The sequence below is a fragment of the Dasypus novemcinctus genome, chromosome 2 (genome assembly GCF_030445035.2).
Source record: "Dasypus novemcinctus isolate mDasNov1 chromosome 2, mDasNov1.1.hap2, whole genome shotgun sequence".
Taxonomy (NCBI): Eukaryota; Metazoa; Chordata; class Mammalia; order Cingulata; family Dasypodidae; genus Dasypus; species Dasypus novemcinctus.
The window spans coordinates 134,550,225-134,575,717 of record NC_080674.1 but is presented as its reverse complement, the minus strand read 5'-3'; the positions used below and the strand labels follow the sequence as shown (position 1 = coordinate 134,575,717).

General features: G+C 37.6%; 1 protein-coding gene and 1 pseudogene across 1 annotated transcript in view; both read right to left on the bottom strand.

The window, feature by feature from the left end:
* Nucleotides 1–25,493, bottom strand: part of CCDC192 (coiled-coil domain containing 192) — a 229,482-nt gene that overhangs the window by 81,525 nt on the left and 122,464 nt on the right. The gene's annotated exons all lie outside the window — the stretch shown is intronic.
* Nucleotides 4,374–4,485, bottom strand: LOC111760382 (small nucleolar RNA U109; annotated as a pseudogene).

Below are 25,493 nucleotides of genomic sequence, written 5' to 3'. Positions count from 1 at the left end.
TTGAAGCATTGCTACTAACTGTGGATAACAGTTTACATCATAGTTTACACTCTGTCATGTGCAATTTTGTAAGTTATGACAAAATATATAATGTCCTGAATTGGTCATTGCAACGTCATGAAGGACAATTCCAATGTTCTGAAAATGCCCCCATATTACACCTATTTTTTCTCTCCTTCCCCTCAGAACCTTGGTGGCCATTGCCTCCACATCAATGATAAAAGTTTTTCTACTGCTAGAATAACCATAAATCTATAGTAGAATAAAAGTAATGTTCCTGTTGGGCCCTGAATCTCAGCAGAGTTGCAATACCTACTCTCCAGTTCATTGGACTCACCCAGGACAACTAACAAGTTGATGACGAGGAACAGAGTCTGCATCTAGAAGCAAAATATTTAAATCCATCTGCCCCATGGGATCTAAACCCTCTTTCAATTAGAGGCAAAGTGGGCATCACCATCCCCCAATCCTCAGGATTGGGGAATGAACAATGGACTAATGTACATTTAACATGTTACTGAGCTTCTTCCTGTTGTATCATTGGTTTGTTCATTTTTTTAACAAATCAATTTTATTGATACATATTAATAAAGCATAAATCCATCCAAAGTGTACAATCAATGGTATTTGATATAATCACATATTTATGCATTCATCACTTCAATCATTCTTTTTTTTTTTTTTTAAAGATTTATTTATTTATTTAATTCCTCCCCTCCCCCTGTTGTCTGTTCTCTGTGTCTATTTGCTGCGTCTTGTTTCTTTGTCCGCTTCTGTTGTCGTCAGCGGCACGGAAAGTGTGGGCGGTGCCATTCCTGGGCAGGCTGCACTTTCTTTCCCGCTGGGCGACTCTCCTTATGGGTGCACTCCTTGTGCGTGGGGCTCCCCTACGTGGGGGACACCCCTGCGTGGCAGGGCACTCCTTGCGCGCATCAGCACTGCGCATGGGCCAGCTCCACACGGGTCAAGGAGGCCCGGGGCTTGAACCGTGGACCTCCCATGTAGTAGATGGACGCCCTAACTACTGGGCCAAGTCCGTTTCCCACTTCAATCATTCTTAGAGTACTTTCATTATTCCAATAATAATAAACAAAAAACAAACAAAACTCATCACCTCTCAATCTTATGCTTCCTCTGCCTTACATAGCTGCTATACTTTTTCTTTCTCTCTAGTATATCTGTATTTATAGTTTGTAAAAGCAGTCTTATATATGCAATATCACCCATATTTGTGTTTTACATGAAGTTTAACTATCTTATACAGTCCCATGTTACAGTTTTTAGCTTTCCCTCTAGTAATATACGTGACCTCAGACTATCCCTTTCAACCACTGTCATTCCCATATAATAGCTCTGCTAGTTAGTTTATTCATTTTTATTGTTGAATAGTATTCTGTTGTATGGACATACACAATTTGTTTATCCATTCATCTCTTGGTTTAGGTTTTCAGTTTTGGCTATTAGGAATAAAGTTGCTATAACATTTGCATAAGAGTACTTTTGTGGACGTATTTTCATTTCTCTTGGGTAAATACCCAGAAATGGAATTGCTAGGTAAGATAAGTATATGTTTAGCTTTATAAGAAAGAGCCAAACATTTCTCCAAAATGGTTATATCATATTATATTCCTACCAGCAATAGATGAGAAATCCAATTGTTCCACACATGGTCCTTGTGAACACGTAGTAGTTAGAATTTAATTGTAGCCATTCTGGTGGATGTCGAGTGGCATCTCATTGTCATTTTAATTTGCATTCCCCTGTTGACTTCTGTTGTTGAACAGGATGCATATGTTCATTGGCCATCTGAATATTACTGTGAACTGATTATTCAAATTTTTGCCCATTTTTAACTTGGGCATGTTCTCTTTTGAGTTGTAAAAAACAAGAACAAAAAAGCTCTTTATATATTCTGGATACAAGACTGTGGTTATGTACATACATATATAGTGAATATTTTCTTCCAGTCTTTATCATGCCTTTTCATGTTTGTAACAGTGTCTTTCCAAGAGAAGTGGTCTTGAATTTTGATGAAGTCCAATTTATTAATTTTTTTTTTTTTAAGATTAGTGCTTTTTATGTCATGTCGAAGAAATCTTTGGTTATCCCAACGTCAGGAAGATTTTCCACTGTTTTCTTCTAGAAGTTTTATAGTTATAGTTTTATATTTAGTTTAATGAACCATTTCAGGTTAGTTTAGTTTATAGTATGAGGTAAGGGTCAAGGTTCATTTTTTCCATGTGGATATCTGTTATTCCAGTATCATTTATTATTCTTTCTTTATTGAATTACTTTGGAACATTAGTAAAATATCAATTGTCCGTGGGTTTATTTCTGGTGTCTTTTCTATTCTATTGATTTGAGTGTCTGTCTTTATGCCAATACCATACTCTTTTAATTACTGTTGCCTACTAGTAAGTCCTGACATCAAGTAATATAGGTTCTTCAAATTTGTTCTTATTTTTCAGATTATTTAAGCTCCTTTAGGCCCTTTATTTTCCCTGTAAGTTTCAGAATAATCTTGTTAATTTCTGCCAAATACCTGCTGTGATTTTGATTGGGAATACAGTGAACTTATAAATGAATTTAGGGTAGAAGAGATGTATTTTAGTTTTCGAATCCATGGACAAGTTACATCTCTCCATTTATTTAGGTCTTCTTTCATTTCTCTCAGCAATACTTTACAGTTTTCAGTATATATGTCCTGTATATATTTTGTTTAATTACTCTAAGTACTTTATGTTTTTTGGAGGTTACTGTAAAATTTATTTCATTTTTCAGTCATCTGTTACTAGTATATAGAAATATAGTTACTTTAAAAAATATAATGATTTTGTATCTTATTAACTTGCTACATTCAGGTATTCTATTAGCTTCTGGGGAATCTACAAAATTCCTTAAAAACTTGCTTTGAATTTCCTTAATATGTTCTACATACAGGACCTTGTTCTGCAAAGGGAAATGCTGTAGCAGCATTTATTTTGAGAGAAACTGGTACAAGGAATGCAGTTAGCTGACAGGTCCTAACTGCAGGTACTTTTCAGGCAGAGGCCAAACGCTTCCTATAAATAACTAAAAAATGATGATGGCACAAAGTCTCAACATTGCTGGTCAGCTTGGGACTCCACTATGGGCAATCTTGTTCTGGGGTTCCTCATCATCCCAGCCAATACTTTCTTAGACCTTTACTCTTCCCATCCAATTCTCCGTCCTTCCCCCTCTCTCTTCACAAATGTCAGTATGTATCACTGTCTGAAGGCTTTTCCTACCTACTCTGTTTCTTTATTTCTCACTGTAGCTACTGCCAATAGATCTCTTGCACTTCTAGCTCCATCTTGAGGTCTGCTTCCCAGATAACCCAAAGCAGGGGTGGTATGAAGCAGCAGGCATTAAGGTCAGGTTTGGGATAACTGCTCAACGCCCAGCTAAAAATGAAGACCCCTATCCTGGATAGCACAGGGGCATGACTAGTCCCTGGCACAGGATGGTGGTCCAACTACTAAAATGTTCATTGTTGGTACTTAGGAGAATTTTCCAGTGGAGGGGATAACCTTGGCTGGTGCAAAGATTCAGACCTTTGAAAAATATTGGCAAAGCAATGCATGAAGAGGTCATGGAATTTGCTTGCTGTTATTAGGCCTACAGAGCAATAATGAGAAACTATTGATGGTTAGTAGACAGTTAAAAATTAAGAAAGTCAGCAGGCATCTTTAATACACAAAGTGTCCCTCTCTCATGCACTCACATTCACAATTGAAGAACAAATCCAGGGTCTTATAGTTAGGGCTGCTGAGCTTCAAAGATGACTAAATGTTTTACTGCTACATTAAGGTCTGTTATACTCAGGTCAGGCATCTGGCTAGGAAAATCTGGGACCCTCACACCTGTAACAAGGACATCTGGGTAGATGCCTTAGAAGTCTGCGACTCCTCTGAAGACTCTGCTGAAGCATCAGAGCCTACAAATATGACACAGTCCTTCCTGTTAATGCTGGCACTTTTCCAATGTAGGAAATGCTGCAGAGTATTATACTTTCTATGCTTATACTCCCAGCATAAGGTTGAACAGGTGCCCTCCCCACCAGGAGATGCCCCCATCTTCTCTGTGTCTGCCACCATAAAAACAAGGGAAATAGTCAAAATCAGGTGATAATCAAAAGTATCTTCTATATTTGAAGGAAAAAACGTGAAAATGTGAGTAAATTAAGAGTAAAAGCAAGTACTGTTTTACATATATATGCAAAAGGATGACAAATAACTCATGACAAAATCAGATTGATGGGGATCTTTTAAGGGAAAGTGAAGAGGAGACGGAACACATTATAGGTACCACTGCCTGCACTCTGGGAGTGGGAATCGTGCATAACATTTTTTTAATATAGGACATATATACTACAACTCAACCTCTCCGAAAGGGTTGGGAGCCCAAGAACTCTGATGTATTCCTGCTCCTAAAGCAATGAGGAGCAGATATTTTGGCATGCAATCATGCATAACATTTTGAGTGCAAAATAATAATTACTGAATTCAAGATTTAGAAAAGGAACCATAAAAACAGTTGTCAATTACAGATTCAACTGTTAACGTTTTGAATGGTTATAAACTGATTTGATATTTTTATTACCATAAATATTTACAGTCTTCAATTTTGTGGCAAACCTTGAACCTATTCTTGGAACATGCAAATATTCTGGTACATCAATTGATAAGCTCTGAGCTAGAGCAATAGCTAGATAGATATGTACATCCAAAGCAAATCATTTTTACTTAAATGGGAGCTATACAGTCATGTTCAAATATTGATGGGTAGGAACTAGTGGGGGTAATCTATGTAGAAGAAAGAAATGTATAGTTCCCGTTCTAAGATTTCTGAGACTGTGGGAGAGGATTGGACCCAAAGTTAGGAGAAGATAATAGGTACACTTCTATGTGTGGTGGTAGGACGATAAAAGGTGGTAGGAATCCTGCTTAATGGCATTTCTAGGATTATTTTTAGCTCTGAATGAGAGAGATACCAGCATCAAATCACTGCCTCTCTTAATCCCCATTCAGGGCTCTTATTTGTGAAATGAGATCAACTGACAGGAAAAAAAGAATTTTCTGTGGAAAAACTGGAGAACCAGAATGGGAAAGAGATAGGACACAAGGGAGACTTTGAAATAGCCAAGACAACAGCCAAAGCCTCCCACAGAAGCAGTCAAGTGGGACTTCGCTGCTGCTTCCACTGAGCCTCAGGCATCCCAGCTTGTAAAGTCTTCCCTGTAACACTGAGTGATGGATATATCCATAGGCCCTGCTACTCTTGCCTCTGCTGCTTTGAAAACTAGAAATGACTTCTTCCCAAAGAATTCTCTCTGCTATTTTTTCTGTGGCTCAAACTCCCAATTCATAGTTAATGGAATGTATATCTGATTGGTCATACTCTTTCACCCTAGCTGCAAAGGAGGCTGGAAAACTATCTAGCCTGCTTGGCTTATATGGTGAGCTCTGCGTCCCATATAATGGACCCATATAATGGAAAATTACCCCATCATAGGTAAAGGGTTGAGAGTTCTGGGTAGCAAAAAATATCTGTTAAGATAGCTGTTGCAGCCAATGGAGCACCTTGTGGGAATTAGTAAAAGGTGTCCCACAAGGCAAATGGGTTAGTGAGTAGAGGGCAACTTTGAGAGAATTTTAAAAAATACTCTTTTCTCTATTGGGTCCATCCCTGAGACAAGATGCTCAGGTAGGCAAGCAGAATGCATTGGATTTCAGTCCTCACTTGCCCCTCAGCTGGGCTCTCAGCCACCCCTCAGCTTGTTCATGGTATAAACTACCTAACCATATTCAGTGCTCTTGATGGCTCAACACCTGCCAAAGGTAAGAGGATTAAGTGTGACCATGAAACCACATGCACACAAATGGCAGAGTCAAGAGGCACCACTGATCCCAGACTCTGTAACTTATAAGGCCTTTACTTTACAACCATCCTTAAAGACATAAATGACTATTTCCCAGTCAATTGCCAGATGTTATCAGAAAGGTAGATAATCTTTTTTTCTTTTCTTTGTTATTTTCCAGGTCCTGAAGTGTAGAAGTCTGGCAAGTATGATAAATACAAGGGTTCCTGTTTTGACTCAACAGTTAAAGAGACTTATTTGGATTTTCTGTCTTATCTTGAGAGATTCTCCTTCACGAAGAACTTTTCTTTGCCTAAAACATCCTGACCTATCAGTCGCAGCCCTAGGCAACAGGACTGGCTTTAGGAAAACATGTTGACAGGGAAGGTGAAGATTTGCTTCCCCTCCATCCTCCTTGGTAACCACTCTGCACCTCTTCAGAATCGTTAGCAGTCTCTAAACCAAGTCAGAAGTAGATCATTCATTTGGCAATAATTTTGACAAGCCATCGAAATCTAAGACTAATAGGATGACTAACTAATGATGGAATTTCAGCACCAGTAGGTGGTAGAGAAATTTTCTTTCAGGGTCAATGAAACCACCCTCATATCACAGCAAAGAAGCTCTCTCTATATTCTGGGATTTGCGAAGCTGACTGTCTTTCAGAGAATCTCTAGCTCGAAGGTGAGCCAGTACTGGCTGGACATTTTACAACTACCCTGAATCAGAGTGGGTCCCTTGCCAGGGGTCAAGTGGATCAAGTGCTGTACCTGGGCTTTGAGTACCACAGAAGTATAATTCTAGGTGGAAACTGTGTCCTTAAAACCAGGGCAGCATAAGGCAATCTTTATTAATTTCAACTGTATTCAAAATAAGATGTAAATAAGGATTTTAATGTTTAGAAAAACCTTTATTTTTTTTGCTTGATGGTGAATTCTCCTGTTTTATGTTCTATCTTTCATAAAATGTAAATAACTAGAGTTATTCAAATTTAAACTAGGGATACAGTACTTTCTTGCTAGAATGAACTGAGTACCTCTGAAGTAATAATGAGAGCTAACTTATTCAGTGTATTTCTGTAAGTCAGACATTGTTGTAAGAACTCTATGTGGTAGAGACTGTTATTAGCACCTTTAGTTAATGGTTGTGGAAGCAGTAGCACAGAAGGTTGTCCAATCTGAGTATCGTAGTAAGTGGCAGCTACCTTTTGAGCCCCAGAATGCTGAATCCAGGTCCAGTGTCTTAACCCTGTGCCAAACTGGCTCCAGGAGGGAAAACAACACAGGGGCTTCCAGGGAGAGAAAGAATGAAAACTAGAGAAAGAAAAGGCAGGCATTGGATAGCCAAAGAATGGTGTGAGGTATATGTGAACCAAGAAAAGAACAGTGCACAAATAGAAACACTCAGTGAACTAGGAAGTTCAAACTGGGCGATGGCTCAACTCCTCTATATACCAACTGTTGGGAAGCTGTTTTATGACACTCAGGATAAACGGCTGACCGTGCTGAGGCTTTACTAGAGGATTCGCTCTAGAAGGACACAGACTGCTTCTGACTTTGCCCACAGGAAAGAACCAGGTCCTTGCTTAGGAGTAGCAAAGGTAAGAAAACAGCAGCCACCCAACAGTTTGGTCACCAAACATACAACAGAGAAAATTAACTTAAAATGGAAAAAGTTTTCAAAAATTGCTCATATACGGTAGTGTTATTAAAGGAAAACCAATTACAGTAGATGCATGTTTTCTTCCTAGAGAAAAATTGGTAAGCATGTTCCATTCAAATCAGCTTAAAAATAAAACACAACTAAAAAAGGTCAGACTTCCTTTTCACTTCTTGTTATTTCCTATGATTTGAACCTTGGGTGATCTTGCTAGAAATATCAACTTCAGGTTTTAATGAGTATCACTAGCAGCTCCAGAATTTCTAGAGACGGTTTTCTTTCCTAGGTAGTAATCCAGGAGGAGGGGTGCAGCCAGGGCAGGACTCTAGGGCTGTGTTTGTAAAGAAAGCACCATTTTTCAAATTAGCTTATATATTGTTTGGGAGTGGCTTGAGGAGTGGGGGAACTTTACCACCTAAGCTACCCTTGGGTGCTACCACTGATAAGCATACTGCTAAAGGAATTTCTTCAGTCTCCCAACCACTTTCTTTAGAAGTTCTCAAAGAAAGTGAACACATACAAAGCACTATCTGCCTGAAGACAAATTGTTTCATATCTCCTGACCTGCCATTCCAAATGCTCTGGCTGTGGATAACTCAGTCTCTTGAACCCTTAACAGACCTTCTCAACTTTTCAGAAACACAAACCACATTGTCCAGAGAGACAGATTCATGGCCCACAACCAAAGTGGACAGATTTATTTACTGAAGTGCCTACCTGTTCCCTTTAGTATCACACTGTTGTTTGAACTTCAGTTTCTAATGAGAAAAAAAAATTAGGAATGGCTGAGAAGTTAGAAAAAAACAGATCCTCCCCCCACAAAAAAAAAATCTTATAAACACCATTTGTTACCTAGGTTAAAAATTTCATTGGATGCTAATAAATTTACCTTCACAAAGGGTATGCCAACTTACATTCTACTAACAAGGTATTTAAGACTGCTACATCCTAGCCTATTCTGTTTTGTTTTTAACTCAAATTTTTAATATTTTGCCAATCACAAAGGTGCAAAATGATGTCTTATTTTGACTTATTTTAATTTAATTATGGGGGAAGTAAAACAAATTACATACTTATACATCTTTTTCTGTGAATTGCCTATTTGTATTTTAAGTCCATTATTACATTGGGTATAAATATTGGCTTATGTTTGCTATTTTCACCTAACCTTCTAACACAGATATTGTTCCAGATCTTTAAAAAGTAGTGTCCTTTTGAGTAATACTAACAGTGGCACATATATAGCTGAGTATTCACTATATTATTTCAAGAGAAGAACCTCATCAGAGGGTGTCTTATTAATTGAGGAAAATGTGTGGAATGATCATGATCAGGTGGCTGGGAGGGAAGAGAATTATAAACAGAAGAAGCAGCATGAGAAAAGGCATAGTATTATGAAAGTGTTTGTCCAATCCTGGAAGGGCAAAAGTGCACCATGGAAAGAGACTGAGCCCCAAGTATAGTACGGGATTATTTTGTGAAAACTCTTAAAGGTTGTGCTAAGGAATTTGGGACTTTATTCTCTAGAAAATGATAGGTCATACATATTTTTTATCCAGTAGATGGGCATTTGGAAATAACATTGGACTAATGTGGAAAATGACTAACTGTGGGGCCAATGCAATAACATATTAAGAGAATAATCCTACAATGCAATAATATAGTAAAATAATAATCTTGCTGTGGGATGGAGAGAGGAGAATGTATTTATGAAGTTTTTCTAAGATAGAATTGACAGGATATGGGATTCAAGTGGTTGTAGAAATAAGAAGAAAAAAAATCACTGATGTTTTCCACTTTTCTAGCTTTGTTGCCTCAGTGGATGGCAACACCTCTAACTGAAGTAGGTAATACAAAGAGAGACTAGATTTTGGGTACGTGTGTGCAGGGAAAAGTGGGGTGGTAAAGAATTTCAATTTTGACTTCAAGGTAATTACAAATGTTCAAGGAAAAGAGTCAGCCTTGTTTCGTGTATTAATTCATTCAACAAATATTATTGAATGCCTATGCATCTAGGCACTGTATAACGTTCTGGAAATTCTACTGTAGGAAAAACAAAGACCTGGTCCTTATAAAGCTTACATTCTAGTTAATGTAGCTAGAATATTAATCTCAGGAAAGACTCATGATGCACAAGAATTGTATTTTTACTCCCTGGCTACTCTGAGGTATATGGAAGCCTTTTGTACAGGTTATGTGTACAGCATATATATGTAAATATAATTTTTGCATATTAAAATTTTTATAAATATTTGTAGTTTTATTTGCTTTTTAATATATTGCTGTTTAAGTCTATAATCCATTTGAAGCCAAGTCCTTGTTCAGCAATGAAATCCTCATTTATTAAAAGTTCACATGAGAAACTAGAAAATCCATTATAATGATTTCTTTGATGTCATAGTTTTCCTAAAATCTGCAAAGCCTCAGTTTCCTAATTTGTTAACTAAGGGAGGGTTGCACCAAATGGTCTCAAATGCCACCTCCTGAAGTCCAGTCAAGTCTATTCGGTGGTGCTTCCTTAACCTGCCATTTCAATTCTCTTCTCAGTGTCATCCATAATTTTCCTCCATTGTCCTTCTGTGGCCATCCATGTCCCTCCCCCTCCCCTGCAACCACCCTCTTTCCTTCAGCCTGTCCCTCGGGACCAACCTTGGTGCTACTGAGGTCTGTGGAAGAAACCACAAAGATTGTACTGTAAGGCTATGTGCAATCTTTTTTTTTTTTTTTTTTGGTGGTGGTAAGAAATACATATAACACAAAATTTGTTATTTTAACCATTTCTAAGTGTTCAATTTAGAAGCATTAATTAATTTTACAATGTTGTGCTTCCATCATCACCTTCCATTTCTAAAACTTTTCCATCACCCAAAACAGAAAACTTTTACCCATAAGCAGTAACTTCCCATTCCCTCTTATCGTAGCCCCTGGTGACCTCTAATCTACTGTGTGTCTCTATGAATTTTTCTATTTTAGGTATTTCGTGTAAGTGGAATCAGGCAATAAATTTCCTTCTGTGACTGGCTTATTTTATTTAGCATAATGTTTTCAAGATTCATCCGTGTTTTAGATTGTATAGCAATACCACATTTTGTTTATCCATTTGTCTGTCAATGGATATTTGAGTAGTTGCCACCTTTTAGCTATTGCATATAATGCTGTTGTTAATACTGGTGTACAGGTATCTGCTTAAATACATGTTTTCAATTCCTTGGAGTATATACCTAGAAGTAGAATTGCTGCCTCATGTGTTTAACTTTTCAAGGAGCTGCCAAACTTTTCCACAGCAGCTGTACCATTTTACATTCCCATCAGCTGTGTACAAGAGAACCAATTTCTCCATATCTTTGTCAACACTTATTTTATGTTTTTCATATAGTAGCCATCCTAATGGGTGTGAAGTGATCCACCATACAATTTTCATCTGTAATCTCAACGGAGTCCTCAAAATGACCTCGTAATCCTTCTGAGCCTCGTTTGCAGCTTGCTCTCTTGTCCCACAGTGGCCCAGTCAAGCCCACACTACTACTCACGAGCTTCCTAAATTATTAATCCCCATCCTTCACCCTCCACAGATGACTTTGGCTCTTACTACACAGAGAAAACAAGGTCAAGGTCACTCAGGTAAACAACTCAAGCAGGAGCTCCCTCAAATACAGGCACCAAAGTCCACAGAGTTACTTGTTGTGTCCCCAAAAAGATATGCTCAGTTAATAATTCTCAGTCCCAAGACTGTGATCTTATTGGGACAGAGGGTCTTTGAAGATGTAACTAGTTAAAATGAAGCCAAACTGGATTAGCGTGGGAGTGAATCCAATATGGTTGCTACCCTTATAAGAAGCGGAGAGGAAACAACAGGCAGACACTGGGGAGAAGGCCACGTGAGTGAAGGAAGCAGAGGGATGCAGCTACAAGCCAGTGAATGCCAAGGACTGTGGGCAAACACCAGAGGCTAGAAGAGGCAAGGAAGCCTCCTTTACAGGTTTCTGAGGGAGCATGGCCTTACTGACAGACATCCCAAATTTGGACTTCTGCTCTCCAGAGCTGTAAGGCAATAAATTTCTACTGTTTTAAGCCATCCAGATTGTGCTGGCAGCCCTGGGACCCTAATGCTTTCATATGCATCCTTCTTTCTTCCTCACCCTCCTATCCAATGGGGGAGGTGCTGTCAGCCTGTGGCGAATCCCTGCTATTGTATATATGCTCTGGGTCCCCTCTTCTTCTGCTTTCACAGGGACTTTTACCTTCTCCTCATCCCTTTTCTCATATCTTCTAACTGTCCCTCTCTTGGCTCATTCTTAACAACTTTAAATATGCTTAAGACTTTCCTACTGTAAAACAAATTAATAACTTAATGATTCCATTCCACATCTCCCTGTAGCCATCACCCTTTACTTCCTTTCATAAGAAACCAAACATCTTGAAAGATTTATCCACTCTCACTATTTCCACCTGCCATATCCCATTCATTCCTTACCTTCTTCAAATGGTTCTGATTCCCACTACTGATCTGAAGGTGATGAATAAATGAAAACAAGTTAGACTGACTGAAGGAAATCAAATGTCTCAGACTATTGTCAGGTTTTCAATAATTTGTTAACTTCTATGTGGATAAGATTTCCACATGGAGTAGAAAAGGATATCATGACTTCTCAGGGCCAGTTTACTTTGTACAAGTATTTCTAAGTACTTATTACATTCTTTTGATCTAAAGCATTTCTTCTCTCAGACTTAATCGTTCCATTAAATGCAGGGGGATGGGGGTGTGGGCACTAGCCCTTAATAGACCAGGTTTTGACAAAAACAACTCCATTCCAAAGGCCCAGTGTTTTCAAAGAAATATGAATGGGATTGACAGAGATGGTGAAATTGCTTTCAACCTCAAGTCATCACCTCCCCAGCGGAAGTCACTGTCTCTCACAGACATGCCTGCAAGGCATATCTTAGTTCAGACCACAGTATTTTTCATAGATGGAACAAGGCTGAAACACATGGGTAAATAGGAAGAGTTAGCTGGTCAAGTTAACAATGACTCAGAGCTGCTTATTTCTGCCGGCTCCTGAGTACAAGCCCTCTTATGCTGTGTGTGAGCATCATGCTTCCTTGAGGAATAACCCTCACACTGATAATGCCAAGAAGTCCTACACCTTTCATGTCATTTCCGTGGATGGTAGCAGCTATTTCTTAAAATGAAAACCTTATCTTTCCTGCTTGGCTTGGACAGTGGTATCACTTTTTTTTCTTTTTCTTTTCTTTTTTTAAAATTCCATATGTGGCCTTTTCAAGCCAGGCCAGCCCCCTCATGTTAGCTCAGGATTATTTATTGTTCCACACATGACCCTTCTTAAGAACAGAGAATAGCAGTGGAATCTTGCTGTCTTCAAAGAACTGCAAAGAGAAGGGTGGTACCCTTTGGTTTAAAAGAATAATAAACAAATAATGAAAGCCAACGTCCTGTGAAATGGTGGCACTAGGCCCTATGTGGCCGCAAACATTACTCCTTCCTTCTGTCTTCTCAGGGTTACTTGGTATTTTAGAGGCACCTGCTGACAGTGTCAGCTGCCAGAATATTGCTGGCACCACATGGTATGAAACAACAAAGGAGCAAACAAACACAGCACTGTTGGCCTGGCTTCCCGGCAGGCTGCCACCATGAATGCACAAAGAGCGGCCGCACCATCCACATCCTGCTGCGTCTCCAAAACATCTCGTTCATCTGCTGCAAAGCCTTTCCTCCCCAACCACTGCCTCTGCTAGAGGGGAATCCAGCTTAGCAGTGGGCGTAATTATCCAGTAGATGGCTCAGAGTGACCTGGGGTAGAGCAGACCCTTCCCAAAAGTGCTGTGGAACAGTCCAAAGAAATTGCTGGAATTAAACCAAACCCTTAACCTGCCTGTGACTAGAGCTCTATTATATTCAAGGCACAAGTTGTTTGTTGGTTTCAAGAATTTTACTTTGTAGTCTCTGTTCAATCAGTTCCTGAGAATACCTGTCTTACTTATCCCAGTATTCAACTAAGTTGTTTCTAAATCCTACTACTACCCAAAATAAAAAGTAGGATTACTTTTTAAATGAGAATTTGAAACACAGAGGATGAAATGAGTAAGTAGGCAGCTTCAGATATAAAATTTCACTACTAGAAATATATTCATTGTCTGTTCCAGGAGCTGTCATAGTACATACATAATTACTAATAGTTCACCTGAATTCTCTTAGCTCATGAGGTCTTTGGAACAAGGCAGGGAGAAAGATAATGAAAGGGTGACATAGAGACAAAGAAATATAAACCAGGAAACTCTTGAAAAGAGATCGTGTTTATTTAATATTCTTGGAGATCTGTCTGAAAATTAAAGTCCCATAAAAATGTGAATCCGTATACCCATACACCATCTGGAAACCAGGTCTACTTGTTTTCTAACATCCTAATAAGGGAGACTAGGATATAAATAGAGATAGATATATAGGTATGGATAGATATATACATGCACATTATATGTAAACATACATATTAGAATATATTTGTGCATTTGTTTAGACTTTTTTTACTCTGAAACCACATAGAATGTTATTTAAGTAGCATGAAAAAGAAGAAAGTAAGATATTGCTGCCACAAAATCCCCACAAGTTCTTGTGCAGGACCAGGTTAGGTACTTGCAGTAGGTTGGGCTCCTGGAAACATACTGACGCCTAGGTAAGTCAAGAGACATTATTGGATAATTACTATGAAATGGTAATAAAATCAACAATGGCTTACAGTCTGTTCTAGCTTCCTAAGCTGCTTAAGCAAATACCATGAAATGGCTTGGCTTAAACAATGGAATTTAGTCGCTCATGGTTTTGAGACTGGGAAAATGTCCAAATGAAGGCATCATCAAGGCGATGCTTTCTTCCCGAAGACCAGCTGCCAGTGATCCTTAGCTCCTGTCACATGGCAAGACCCATGTCACACGATTTCAGCTTCTTGCTTCCGTGGCTTCCTCTCTGTCTGAATTTCATTATCTTATAAAGGATTCTAGTGATAGAATTAAGACCCATCCTGATTAAGGTGGGGCACATGTTAACTAAAGTAACCTTATCAAAAGGTCCTATTTACAATGGGGAAACACCTGCAGGATGGGATTAGATTTAAGAACATGTTTTTCTGGGACACACATAGTGGCAAACACCACACTCCCTGCTCTGGGTCGCCAAAAGCCAGGTTCTTTCCGTATGCAAATTACTTCCATTCTATTACAATATCCCAAAAGCCTTAAGGCATTTCAAAAAAGGTGTGTAGTGCAAAGTCTCATCAAAATTGGTTTTAGGTGTGGTCTGTGCTGAGGCCTACGTGCCCTCCATCTGTGCACCTGTGACACCAGAGTACAAGTTATCTGCTTCCAAAATGCAAAGAAGGAGCAAGCATAGGATAAATACTTCCACTCTCATACAGAGAAACTGTAAGGAAAACAGGAGTCGTGGGTCCCAAATAATTCTGAAACCTGGGAGGGCATACTCCATTAGATTTCAAGGTCTGAGAGTCTTCTATGGAGCAAGGTTTTTTCCTCTTAGCCTGATGGAGCAGGAGATAAACCTCTGCCAGGGGTTTGAGCAGCAGCCATGCCCTCCCCCAACACTGGGGTGGTGGCCAGGCTCTCCACAGTCTCTGGGGCACAGGTTCAACTCTCTCAGACCACCGGGGTGGTAATAACACTCTTCCTGAACAATGCAGTGGAAGGTCCGCCATCTCCACATGGGTGGGCCCACTTTATAGGTCTGAGAAAATGTCTTTGGTCCAGATGTCAGCTTCCATGGTTCTGCCCTTGTAGTGATTTTTCCTTCAACCTCTCCCTTTTCTGTCCCTTTAAATCCAGGCTGATAGTGGTTTTGTTTATACAGATCTCACAAAAACTTCCTCAGTTTTACATGTAGTACACAGGGGTCCAAATGATCAGACAGTAGGGTATTCCACAGATCCTTCCTGGAAAACTACATCTCCAATTCTGACCTGCACTGAAATGGCTGACCGGTTCCATGTTCAATTAAACCCTCACGTGGTACACTGTTCTCTGAGGACTTGCTTTCTGGAAACTTAGAATTTTCCAAACCAGTTTCTGGTTTCTTTGTGCTCTGTAGTTCAGTTTCTCAGTTTATCACTTTCTTCTCACATTTTACTATAACCTGCAAGGAGAAACCAGGCTGCACTTTCTACACTAAGCTTGGAAATCTCTGCTGCTAAATACCCAAATCCATTGCTCTTAAGTTCTGCCTTCCATCTGACATCAGAACACAATTTTGCCAAGTTTTCTGCCATTTTAAAGCAAGGATCACCTTTTTTCTAGTTTCCAGTAGCACATTCATCATTTGCATCAAAGTTGTCATCAGAAGTACATTTGTACATCCATATTTTACCAACAGTCTCATCAAGTCAATCTAGCCTTTTCTATCAAGCATCTCCCTATTATTCCAGACTCTACCAATTATAAAGCTGTTTCCACATTTTTGGTATTGGTAGTAGTACCCCACTCTTGGTACCAAAATCTGTTTCAGTTTTCTAGGTTGCTTAAGCCAATACATGACATTCAATACAAATGAGAATTTATTTGCACACAGTTTTGAAGCTGGAAAAATGTCCAAATCAAGGAACCATCAGGTGAAGCTTTCTTCTGAAGACCAGCGATCCTTGGCTCCTCTGTCAAATGGCAAGGCCATTGGCAACGACTGTTGGCCTCTCCCTTCTCTACTGGGTGTAGTTGACTCAAGCTTCTTGCTTCCATGGCTTTCTCTCTCTCTGAGTTTCATTCTCTTGTAAAAGATTCCAGTAACAGGATTAAGACCCATCCTGACTGAGCTGGGCCACACATTAACTGAAGTAACTGCAGCAAAAAGGTCCTACTTAAAATAGATTCATACCCACAGGAAAGGATTAGATTTAAGGACATGCTTTTCTGGGGTCCAGACAGTTTCAAACCACCACACAGACTCTGGGAAAAGATAGATCAGCAAAAGATGAAAGAAATTTTCATGCCAGAAACAGACCAAGGAACTAAAATCATGAAGCAGAAAGTGCACCCTGTCACAGATGCCATTAAAACTTAGATTCCTTGTGTTTGTTGCTATGTGCAGTGTGTCCAGGAAAAGCTGTTCCCTAAAGTTGTTCCCAGCATAGCAGGAACTATATATGACAGTCTCTGTTTCTACTTTGATTTCTTATGACTGTTCTTTCATCTGGAGAATAAAGTGATTGGCTAGCTTGCATCTAAGATCTCACAACAACAAGTTCTCAAATTCTGCAGTTATCACTGATCTGCAGGGTTGAAATCTGTTGTTCACCCCAAATTAGTTAGGGTGAAAATGTGTGGCATTCACCACATTTTAAGTTTTGAATTAGTGGCCAATATTTAAGAGTGGAAATATTTTACATTAATGATGTACATATAACTTAAAACAATTTTTTTTGGTACGATTTCTTTTGAAAACAAGACTGGCTATATAATTTTGGAGCACATGCAAAATACAAATGCATTTGTACCTTGTTATGGGTTGAATTGTCCTCCAAAAGGACATGCTCAAGTCTTAACCCTCAGTCCTGTGAATGTGACCTTGTTTGGAAATAGGGTCTTCGAAGATGTGATCAGTTAAGATGAAGCCAAGCTGGATTAGAGGAGACCTAGTCCAATATGACTGGTATCCTAATTATAAGAGTGAAGTGGACACAGGCAGATGAGAAGAGAATGCTACGTGATGACTGGAGCAGAGATTGAAGCCCGAGGAGAGCCAGCAAACCACCAGATGAGGGAAAGAGGCAAGAAGGGGTCGTCCCCTACAGATTTTGGACTTCTAGCCTCCAGCACTGTGAGACAATACATTTCAATTGTTTAAAACCAACCAATTTGTGGTACTTTGTTACAGCAGCCCTAGAAAACCAAAACATAACTTTCACCCAAAAATTACTAAGCATTTTAAGATGGAGACCTCAAAGCATTAAATCGATTGTGGGGTTCTTGTAAGCATGGGACCCTGTGTACCTGCACCGGGCACATGACCATGAAGCCGACCCTGTTTGAAAAATCAAAGGAGTGGCAACTGTGCCATATTCCTCAGACTGCAGTCTGTGGAACTGAGTGGTGGCTTCCCCTTTAAAATGGAAGCTGTCTTCTCAAGCCTCCACAGCTCCCTTCACTCCCTCTTATCTCGTACACTGAGGCCAAGTCTGAGTCACCATCCACTATTGCACTTGCTTATTTATTTACTAATTAATTTATACAGGGCTTCACTGAGTCCCTTTACATGACCTGTCTCATCCCTGCAGACATATGGTCTAAAAGTTTGGACAACGCCTTTTGTTCTAAGACTGTGCAATTTCACACATATGTGAAAATGTGTTAAGAAGTAGCTCAGCAGGACCCACACAGGCCACCGTCCTCCAGGACCTGAATAGGCCTTTTCTCCTCCCAGGAGATTAAATAGAATAATGCAAGACTAGATGATGGATGCATCTCCTTTCATCCTAGAATTCAAAAACATCTACCATTCTTTGAAAAACCTGACTGATTTTTGTTCTGAAAACCAAAATCCAACTAGACATTAACAAGAACAAATACTTACTTAGAAATTACTCTTTGTAAATCACTCTTTATTTGAAAATCAACACTCATGCAAAATGTTGACTGTCCGTAATTTCCTTTGACCCTTTCTGAAGCACTTTAATGACCCTTTCTCTTGAGAGGAGGAAAATGCACTCTTTTGGGAACTTGGAAGGACCCAGCTCTTAGAGGATGTTAATATACTCCAGAATGATGTGCTTTGTTCCCTTAAGCCTCAAAACTGACCATAAACTTGAAATATATATGGCACCCGCTGTGGTTACCGTTCTGCACTCTAAAACTTATTTTGACTGCTAAGAGCACATAAAAACTGAGGGAATATCTTTTGACCAACAGTTCCATCTTTCCTTTATTTGACCTCCGTGTGGTTCCTGGCACCACAATGTGTATCGTTTTTCTGGATCATTTCCAGACCAGGCCTTGATTTTATACACAATTTGTTCCATTATAAAATCTGAAAAAGTTCACTGGTCTGGATATTGCTTGCCAGATCTCTCCCACTTGGTCAACATTCTTTACCTCATGTACTACCTGCCAACCCTTTTACACTCATCTAACATAAACACCCTCATGGTAAATATTTGGTGGATACTTTATAGATGAAACCTTTTAATAACTCTTACTATTGTTGCTGTTAATTCAAGAAAATTATGGGTACTTTATGTTCAGTCACAGAAGATCTTTTTTTTAAAAAAGCACTTGAGATAGAAAGGCATTCATTTCCTAGAACATTGTTGCAGTTAAGGAAATGTGAAATAATTTAATAAAAATATTTTAGCATTCCTCCATTTTTGCATTTATGTTTATTCTGTTCAACTGCAATTTTTACATACTGTTACAGCTACATAAATTGCAAGTATTCCTACGTGTGGGTCTTAATTTTGTTCAGTTGTTTAGAAAGGCTTTAAGAAAAGAGACTGCCAATTGCTTTTTCTTAGTAGCCCCATCTCCAGCCCTGCCCATGCAACTGTAGGGTTCTCTGTACCCTGTGGCTACTCAATAGATAATAGAGATAAATGAGATAATTTGATAACCTAGACACTTAAGTCACACAACCTCAAATTCTCTTCTATCTCAACCCTAAACATTTAACTTTTTACCCAGATATTTGAGAATTACAAGCATCCCTCTTTTTATGCTAATAAGACAGCCTTATTTTTACCTTAGAATTCATCTTGCTATGATTATCTTTTTTCTTTTCTTTTTTTTTTCTTTTAGGTACTAGGGCATGGGGATTGAACCCAGGACCTTGCATGTGGGAAGCCAGTGCTCAATCACTGAGCCACATCACCTTACCCTGATTATCTTTTAAACATAAAATTAAAAGTCTTATGTGCTACCCATATAGAATAAGAACTGAGACATTAAAGGTTGAAGGAGTGTCTGCGACATCCAAGGTTGAGTTGGGGGAGATTTCGCTAAAAGGGCCACTCCTGGCTTCATGGGGAGCTGCTCTTGGCATTGTTCAGCCTCTTTGGGAGAAGGTTTTATCCTTACTAGTAAGGGCACAGACAAGCAGGCAGTTGAGTCACCCGCAATAGGGCCTTTGTTCTGCATAAGTTCTAGTCACATTATTGAGGCGGGAGCTACAGACTGGGCCCTGCTTTCACAGTGTGAGGTCATAGAGTGTGGGGCATACAGAACAGTGGGTTTGGGAATTGGGAGTCTAGGAACTCTGATCTAAACAGTTATAGGGCTCTTCATTTTATTCCTCTCATTTTTTTCCCCCCTCTTCTCAGTACTGACAATAAGAAAGGAAAATCAATAGGTAAGCTTCACAACAGAGCTCAGTCTTATAAAAGGTTCAGAATACTGAAGAAAATGAGGTTTAGGAGAATCCATGGGAAGACTGGATATTCCTGAAAGCCCATCCACTAATCTCCAGAAAGACATTTTGTACATGTTCCCACCTTCAGAAAATAACCACTTTCAGTTTTCGCTTTTATTTCCTGGCTACATTCATGTTTACTATTGTAGTTAAAATGTGTCTTGAAAATTAATGCCCCTTGAAAACTAAGGGATATTTTCTCAGTATCTCCAATTAAAAGTCTTTACTTACATCTTTTGGTTTTTGACTTAACAATCTAGAACTCTGTAAGTAACCATAATTGTCTCTAAAAGAAACTAAAGCACCACAGTACCCTAAACCCTTCTGTCCCTGTCAATGTATGTGTGGCACTGCTAGATTCTACAAAGACTACCAAGTGCAAATAAGGCCAGGCATCCTGCTTTCCCAGAAATTATCAACTGAGGCAGTTTGAGCATGTAGGAGAGGTTGAGGAGATGGCACAGAAGAGTTAATAGGGCTGCTTACCTACAATGGGGGAATAGAAAACATATTTACATAAATAACATTTTCTAGTGTTCATGTTATGAAACTTCAGTATAGATTCACATCTAAGAAACTTCAGGATGGATTCTGGCCTAATTCTTATCAGTATGAAACACTGAATATTTGTTTTTTTAAAAAATAATTTATGCATTTTTAATTGTGGCAAAATATATATAACATAAAGATTATTTTAAACATTTAAGGGACAATTCTTTAAGTACATTAACAATACTGTGTAACTTTTACCACTATTTCCAGACTACTTTCATCATCCCAAACCCAAACTCACACTCATTTATCAGTAACACCCTATTGTTGCTTCTTCCCACCTCTGGTAATCACTGTTCTGTTTTCTGTCTCTATGAATTTGCTTATTCTAAGTATTTCATATAAAAGAAATCATACAATATTTATCCTTTTGTGTCTGGCTTATTTCACTCAACATGATGTCTTCAAAGTTCATCCATATGGTAGCTTGTACTAGCATTTTCTTTTCTTTTTACATTTGAATAATATTCCATTGTATGGATATTTTGTTTATCCATTCATCTGTTGATGGAAACTTGGATTGCTTCCACCTTTGACTATTGTGAATATTGCAGTGATGAACGTTGGTATATAAATATCTGACTGACTCCTTGCTTTCAATTTATTGGGTATATATCAAGGAGTAAAATTGTCAGGTCATATGGTAATTCAATATTGAACTTTCTGAGGAACAGTCAAACTGTTTTCTACAATGGCTGAACTATTTTCCATTCCCACAAACAAAGTACTATTTCTCCACGTTCTTGGCAATACTTGTTATTTTCAGTTTAAATAGTTGTCATCCTAGTGGGTGTCAAGTGGTGCTGCAGTGTAGTTTTAGTTTGCGTTTCTTTAAGGCTAATGATGTTGAGCACCCTTTCGTATACTTACTGGCCATAGGAACATCTTTTTTTGGAGAAATGTCTATTCAAATTTTGGGCCATTTTAAAAGATTTGGTTGTTTTTTGTTGTTGTTGTGTTGTAGGAGTTCTTTATATTTTCTGGATATGTGGTTTCTAAATATTTTCTCCTATTCTGTAGGTTGTCTTTTCGCTTTCTTGATAATGTTTTATGTTGCAAAAAATTTAAACTTTTCATGATGTTCATATTATCTATTTTTTCTTGGTTGCTTGTGCTTTTGGTAAAAAAATCTAAAATTCCATTGAAATTACTTCATTGTTGCTTCTCTTCATATTTAGGGTTGCTTTTTTGTGGTGTAACATTTTGATTCCCTTCTTTGTTCTCTTTTTCTATATTTTTTAGTTTTTTTTTTTTAGTGATTACCTTTATATTTACAACTAACATCTAAAACTAAACCTAATTCTAACCTAGTTTCAGTAGTACACAAACACTGTACTCCTGTATATTTCCTTCCCTCCCCTTTATGTTGTTTTTGTCTCATGTTACATCTTTATACATTGTATGCCCATTAACATAGATTTAAAATGCTATTTTATACATGTGCCTAAGTCATATGGGGGCAGGAGAGAACAATTACAAACCCAAAGTACAGTAATGCAGAATTTTATATTTACCTATGTAGTTACCTTGACAAATGTTCTTTACTCTTTTTATGGCTTTGAGTTGCTGGAACTCCTTTAGTATTTTTCATATGGTAGGTCTTCTGGTAATGAATTCTTTCAGTTTTCATATCTGCAAATATCTTAATTTCACCTTCATTTTTGAAAGATAATCTTGCCAGATACAGATTCTTGGTTGACAGTTGTTTTTTTCTCCTTAAGGCCCTAAAATATGCCGTCCCACTATCCAAGGACTTCCATGGTTTCTGATAAGGAATCCACTTCTAATATTATTGGGAAGCCTTGGTATGTGTCAAGTCCCTTCTCTCTTGCTGCTTTCAAACTCCTGTCTTTGGATTTGACAATTTTGATATAATGTATCTTAGAATCTATCTTCTTGGAGTTCACTGAGCTTCCTGGATGTGTGTAATCATGTCTTTCATCATATTTGGAAAGTTTTCAGCCATTATTTCTTCAAATACTTTTTCTCACCCTTTCTCTCTTGTCCCTCTGGAACTCCAATGATATATATGTTGATATGCTTAACGGTGGCTCATAGATCCCTCAGGCTCTGTCAATATTTCTTCACTATTTTTTTCTTTCTGCTCCTCACACTGGATAATTTCAGTTGTCTTATCTTCACATTTACATCTTTTCTTCTTCCTGTTTAAATCTGCTTTTGAATCTGTCTAATGAGTTTTGCGTTTCAGTTATTGTAATTTGCAGCTCCAAAATTTCTGTTTGGTTCTGCTTTATAATTTCCATCTCTTTATTTTGTTCAGACTCTTTTTTCTAATTTCCTTTAGTTCTTTGTATATGGATTCTTTTAGCTTATTGAACATATTTAAGGCAGTTGATTTAAAGTTTTTGATTAATAGTGTCAGTGTAGGCATTTCCTTAAAGATGGTTTCTGTCAAATTCTTTTTTTCCTATAAATGAGCTCTAATTTCCTATTTCTTTGTGTGTGTGCTTTTGTTTGTTTGTTTGTTTGTTTGTTTGTTTTTTGAGAACTGGACATTCTGAGCATCACTATATTTTCACTCTGGAAATTTAGTTCTCTCACTCCTCTAGGATTGCTGGTATTTTGTTGTTGCTGCTGTTGAGGGCTTGAACTACCAATATGTGAACTTTTCCAAACTATTTTTCCTCCTAACTGGGGAATGGAAAGACAAAAAAGAGAGAGAAAAAGGATATTGCCTATTTAAGATTCTTCTGCTGCTTTTTGCCTGAGGGGTTGGGGTTGCTTTTTGAGACTTTTGCTGGACTTTGGCTCAAGAGAAAGAAATTCATTTAGAACTATGTAGTTTTTATTTTTACAATCAGTTTACCAACAATTTTAAATCCATTTTTCCCTGCTAAGTGAAAGAAAAATATACACTGGCCCCTTAAAAAGATACTGGAACACTTAGCTACATATTAACCCCTTTTTATTATTTGCAATAAAAAATGTACTGGATGATAATGTTTTCACAGGCTTAAGATTCACTGGAGAGTTAAGTAATTAGCAGACTGACCCTCAGGGATGAGATTGTTTGACTTTGCCCAGGAGTGCAAGTTGTTTGCACACAGCAGTTGGTCCTGTTAAAAAAATTCTCCTGGTGATGATTTTGGATTGTTTTTCGATTTGAAATCCTTGCCTGTAGAGACACTATGATTATGACATGTTACAGTATAAAATGGTTTTTTATGTTTTATAATTAAAAAGAATATTTAAGCACTATAATAATGATATGATTTAAAGTTTCATTTTTGTTACTGTGATTTCCATTTTCTCCACCTAATCTATAATTAATTTTTTCTTAATTTTATATGCATACTAAAAATTGTGTAAGACTTTTGTTGTGTGATATATGAGAAATTTTTAAGCTCTTTGTTTTGGTTGGAAATTAAGAAATAATCCTGTTTGTGATAGTCCTTTATATTGTTGCATGTGGCTATATTTTGTTTACTCTCGTTGTTGTTTAATACTGCACTCCGTGAATAAATTATTTATCCATTCTCTTGTTACAGGCTTTGGGTAATTTCTTGTGGGACTAAGTAGAGCTGTTATAAACATTCTAGTAAGTTTCCTCTGGTTAAATATGTTCACACTTCTGTTGGATATATTTCAACTGAATAGAATTCTGGGTCAGAAGGTATACCTAAGCGATATTCCAAGTGATTGTATTAAGAAGTGTTTGACTACAATGTAAACTATAAATCCATGCAATACAGCAGTGCTCTAAAATGTATTCACAAAATGCAATGAATGGGCCACAATGATGAAAGAGGTTGTTGATGTGGGAAGAGTGGAGGGGTAGAAAGTGGGGTATGTGGGAACCTCATATTTTTTAATGTAACTTTTTTTGTGATTTATGCATCTTTATATTATTAAAATAAATAAATAAAAAAATTTTAAAATAGAAATGTTTGAGAGTTCTAGTTGTTGCATAGTCTTACCAATACTTGATATTATTAATCTCTTTCATTTTAACCTTTCTGGTGGGTGTAGTAGAGTTCTTCCTTGCTTTTCAAGCTCTCTAAATTAATCTATTTTAAAACATTTTATTAGTCAATACTAGATTAGATTTGCCCATTTGGTTACTTGTTTTTTTTTTTGTTCAACATTTATTTTCACATCCAACTTCTGCTATCTTTGGTTAATTTCCTTCCTGAGTAGTATAGTAGTTTTATCAGTAGGAAAGTAATATAATCTTTCAGATTCCCTATATCTAATTTTTTATTTCACTTTTACTTGAGTGATTATTTATCAATATATGGAATTCTGGGATGACAATTTTCTCTTAGCCCTATAAAGGTTTTATTTCCATTGTCTTCTGCCAGTTGTCATTGTTGATGAGAAGTCTGCTATCAGTTTAATTATTTCTTTGTAAGCAACATATTTTTTCAATCTACTAACTTTCAATATTTGCTGTTTTGACATTTTATTCAAAAGGTGACATAATATTACCTTTTGACATTTTTACTACAATATTATATGCATGCACTTCTACTTTTACTACTGAAAACTTGATGAAATCCTTGAAATTGGAGACATCTATTTTTTTGTATGCTGGAAAATTCACATTCACTATCACATTGAATATCACTTCATCTCCATTCTCTCTATCATTTTCTCCTGAAACTCTTAGGCATTTTCCTTATTTCCTCCATATTTCAAATACTTTTTCATATTTTTTATTTATCCCTCCATTCTAGATTCTACATGATGCACTTGACTCTCTCTTCTAACTAATTCTTCTAACTCTATCTAGTCTACTGTTAAATTTGCTCTTTTTATTAATAGTTTTAAAAACGTCATGACTGTTGTTCACTTCTGGAATTTATATTCAGCTATTTAAATTTTTTTATTCTTTTTCATACCACATTGTTTTTGTCTTATGATTTTCTTCTGAAATATTGTAAATAATTTAAAGGCCCTTTAAAATTCTTTCAATATTTCCATTCCTAGTGTACAATTCTGATCCTCTGTTTATCTACCAACTCATCCTCA